Source organism: Procambarus clarkii, chromosome 17 (assembly GCF_040958095.1).
Source record: "Procambarus clarkii isolate CNS0578487 chromosome 17, FALCON_Pclarkii_2.0, whole genome shotgun sequence".
Classification (NCBI taxonomy): Eukaryota; Metazoa; Arthropoda; class Malacostraca; order Decapoda; family Cambaridae; genus Procambarus; species Procambarus clarkii.
Window position 1 is genome coordinate 17,344,618 of NC_091166.1, and position 4,768 is coordinate 17,349,385.

General features: G+C 42.7%; 1 non-coding gene across 1 annotated transcript; it reads right to left on the reverse strand.

Moving 5' to 3' along the window:
- Window positions 1-2,174: 2,174 nt before the first annotated feature.
- Window positions 2,175-2,246, reverse strand: TRNAP-AGG (transfer RNA proline (anticodon AGG)). Its single transcript has one exon. It is a non-coding gene; the product is annotated as a tRNA-Pro (tRNA).
- Between the last annotated feature and the right edge of the window lie 2,522 nt (window positions 2,247-4,768).

Sequence of the window (4,768 nt, forward strand, 5' to 3'; positions counted from 1 at the left end):
TGCACTAGGCAGTGATGTGGTGGAGGCTGACTCCATACACAGTTTTAAATGTAGATATGATAGAGCCCAGTAGGCTCAGGAATCTGTACACCAGTTGATTGACAGTTGAGAGGCGGGATCAAAGAGCCAAAGCTCAACCCCCGCAAGCACAAATAGGTGAGACACACACACACACACACACACACACACACACACACACACACACACACACACACACACACCCACACACACACACACACACACACACACACACACACACACACACACACACACACACACACACACACACACACACACACACACACACACACACACACACACACACACACACACACACACACACACACACACACACACACACACACACACAACCTGTACACCTGTTGATTGACAGTTGAGAGGCGGGACCAAAGAGCCAGAGCTCAACCCCTGCAAGCACAACTAGGTGAGTACAACTAGTTGAGTACACACACAGACACACAGACACACATACACACACACACACACACACACACACACACACACACACACACACACACACACACACACACACACACACACACACACACACATATGAATATGAAGAGCGGCTGAAGGAACTGAACCTTACGACACTAGAGAAAAGAAGGGAGAGAGGAGATATGATTGGGACATATAAAATACTCAGGGGAATTGACAAAGTGGAAATAGATCAAATGTTCACACGTAATAATAACAGAACGAGGGGACATGGGTGGAAACTGGAAACTCAGATGAGTCACAGAGATGTTAGGAAGTTTTCTTTTAGCGTGAGAGTAGTAGAAAAATGGAATGCACTTGGGGAACAGGTTGTGGAAGCAAATACTATTCATACTTTTAAAACTAGGTATGATAGGGAAATGGGACAGGAGTCATTGCTGTAAACAACCGATAGCTAGAAAGGCGGGATCCAAGAGTCAATGCTCGATCCTGCAAGCACATATAGGTGAGTACATATAGGTGAGTACACACACACACACACACACACACACACACACACACACACACACACACACACACACACACACACACACACACACACACACACACACACACACACACACACACATGAAGACAGGTGTAGGGAGCAGGAGGCCAGATACAAGGTATCATCTGGGAGAGGAAATTCTTCAGGAGTCAGAGAAAGAAAATGTCTTGGGGGTTGATATCACGCCAGACCTGTCTCCTGCAGCACATATCAAGAGGATAACATCAGCGGCATATGTCAGGCTGGCCAACATACGAACGGCATTCAGAAACTTGTGTAAAGAATCATTCAGAACATTATATACCACATATGTCAGGCCAATCCTGGAGTATGCAGCCCCAGCATGGAGTCCATATCTAGTCAAGGATAAGACTAAACTGGAAAAGGTTCAAAGGTTTGCCACCAGACTAGTACCCGAGCTGAGAGGTATGACCTACGAGGAGAGACTACGGGAATTAAACCTCACTTCGCTGGAAGACAGAAGAGTTAGAGGGGACATGATCACCACATTCAAGATTCTCAAGGGAATTGATAGGGTAGATAAAGACAGGCTATTTAACACAAGGGGCAAAGCACAAGGGGACACAGGTGGAAACTGAGTGCCCAAATGAGCCACAGAGATATTAGAAAGAACTTTTTTAGTGTCAGAGTGGTTGACAAATGGAATGCGTTAGGAAGTGAGGTGGTGGAGGCTGACTCCATACACAGTTTCAAGTGTAGATATGATAGAGCCCAATAGGCTCAGGAATCTGTACACCTGTTGACTGACGGTTGAGAGGCGGGACCAAAGAGCCAGAGCTCAACCCCCGCAAACACAACTAGGTGAGAACTAGGTAAGTACACACACACACACTTTAGGATTGTATCAAGGTCGAAACACTTACCCTCACCTGCTAGCAACTTCACAACTCTGTGGAACTTACAGACGAAGAGTCACAATAACGTGGCTGAAATATGTTGACCAAACCAAAAACTAGAAAGTGAAGGGACGTTTCAGTCCGTCCTGGACCATTCTCAAGTCGATTGTACTTATTTACTACTTGGTAGTGCTCTCTGGTACTTATTTACTGCAAGGTGAACACAAGTATAAAGAGAAAGGAATCGAGCCTGTGATCTTCAATTGCGTGCTGAGAATGTAGTCACAGTTCTACCAAGAAAAAATGTAATCGGGCCTGTCCGGGAGTTGAACCCGGGACCTCTCGCACCCTAAGCGAGAATCATACCACTAGACCAACAGGCCGATATATGTGTGTGTGTATATATATATATATATATATATATATATATATATATATATATATATATATATATATATATATATATATATATATATATATATATATATATATATATATATATATATATATATATGTCGTACCTAATAGCCAGAACGCACTTCTCAGCCTACTATGCAAGGCCCGATTTGCCTAATAAGCCAAGTTTTCCTGAATTAATATATTTTCTCTAGTTTTTTTCTTATGAAATGATAAAGCTACCCATTTCATTATGTATGTGGTCAATATTTTTTTATTGGAGCTAAAATTAACGTAGATATATGACCGAACCTAACCAACCCTACCTAACCTAACCTAACCTATCTTTATAGGTTAGGTTAGGTTAGGTAGCAGAAAAAGTTAGGTTAGGTTAGGTTAGGTAGGTTAGGTAGTCGAAAAAACATTAATTCATGAAAACTTGGCTTATTAGGCAAATCGGGCCTTGCATAGTAGGCTGAGAAGTGCGTTCTGGCTACTAGGTACGACATATATATATATATATATATATATATATATATATATATATATATATATATATATAATGTGAGTGTGTATGTTTATGCTTTCAGTCTGCAATGAAAGATTGATTAAATTCATATAGTTTTTAATTTTCTTGGTGGCTATAGTGGAATTAAATGCGAATTCATGCAGCCTCACGGGAGAGGGGTTTCGAGCCTCCTGAATGTTGCCACTTTGAGTTCATAGGTAATGAACTAGCCTTCTTTTGAGCACTTATCCAAAGTGAAATACCTTTATATTAATAAAAAACAAAGAAATGGAACAAAATGGTTTACGGAACTGAAAAACTAGAGCTGTGAGGAGAGATAAGAGAGAGGGGGAAGAGGTGGGGGTGGTGTAGCTCTGCTAGTAAGAAAAGGCTGGGATTTTGAGGAGTTGGTTGTTCAGGTCGTAGTCATATATAATCCACCACCAAATGACAGAATACCCAGACAGGAATATGATAGAAACAATATGGCCATCATTAACATAATAGAGAGAGCAGCTTCTGTTGCTAGCAGGAATGGATCTGGACTACTAATCATGGAAGACTTCAACATTGGGAAGATAGATTGGAAGAACAGAGACCCACATGGAGGACCAGAAGCATGGAGAGCTAAGCTGCTGGACGTGGCAACAAGAAACTTTCTAAGCCAGCACATCAAGGAACCAACAAGAATGAGAGGAGAAGATGAACCAGCAATGTTTGATCTGATATTTAACCTAAATGAGTAGGATATAAGGGAAGTCAAGATGGAAGCACCCTTGGGAATGAGTGATCACAGTGTATTGAACTTTGAGTACCTGGTAGAGCTCGGAATTATCCCCCCCGAAAAAGGACTAGGAAACAAAAGGCTGGCATACCGAAAGGGAAATTATGAGGAGATGAGAAGCTTCCTAAGGAAAATACCTTAAGACACAGTCCTCAGAGCTAAGTCTGTACAAGATATGATGGACTATGTCACCCAAATGTGTCAGGAGACAGTAAGCAGATACATCCCGGCCCAAAAGAAAAAATCCGAGAAACAAAAGAAGAATCCATGGTATAATAGGGCATGTATCGAAGCGAAGAAACTGAACAAAAAGGCATGGAGGAACTTCCGGAATAACAGAACACCAGAAAGCAGAGAGAGATACCAGAGAACCAGGAATGAGTACGTCAGGGTGAGAAGAGAAGCAGAGAAAAGTTATGAAAATGATATAGCAAACAAAGCCAACACCGAACCAAAGCTACTCCACAGTCACATCAGAAGAAAACAGTGAAAGAACAGGTAGAGAAACTTAGAACAGGCGAGGACAGGTATTCAGAGAATGACAAAGAGGTGTGTGATGAACTCAACAAGAGGTTCCAAGAGGTCTTCACAACAGAACAAGGTGAGGTCACTGTGCAAGGAGAAAGGGACGTAAACCAGGAGGCCTTGGAAGAGTTTGAAATTACGAGAGAGGAGGTCAAGAGACACCTGCTGGATCTGGATGTTAGAAATGCTGTTGGTCCAGATGGAATCTCACGATGGGTATTGAAAGAGTGTGCAGAGGCACTTTGCTTGCCACTCTCCATAGTGTATAGTAGGTCATTGGAGACGGGAGATCTACGAGAAATATGGAAGATGGCGAATGTGGTCCCAATATACAAAAAGGGCGACAGGCAAGAGGCACTGAACTACAGGCCAGTATCCTTGACTTGTATACCATGCAAGGTGATGGAGAAGATCGTGAGAAAAAACCTGGTAGCACATCTGGAGAGAAGGGACTTCGTGACAAATCGACAACATGGGTTCAGGGAGGGTAAATCTTGCCTGACTGGCTTAATAGAATTCTATGACCAGGTGACACAGATTAAGCAAGAAAGAGAGGGCTGGGCGGACTGCATTTTCTTGGAGTGTCGGAAAGCCTTTGACACAGTACCGCATAAGAGGCTGGTACATAAGCTGGAGAGACAGGCAGGTGTAGCTGGTAAGGTGCTCCAGTGGTCTCCAGTGAGACCTCTGAT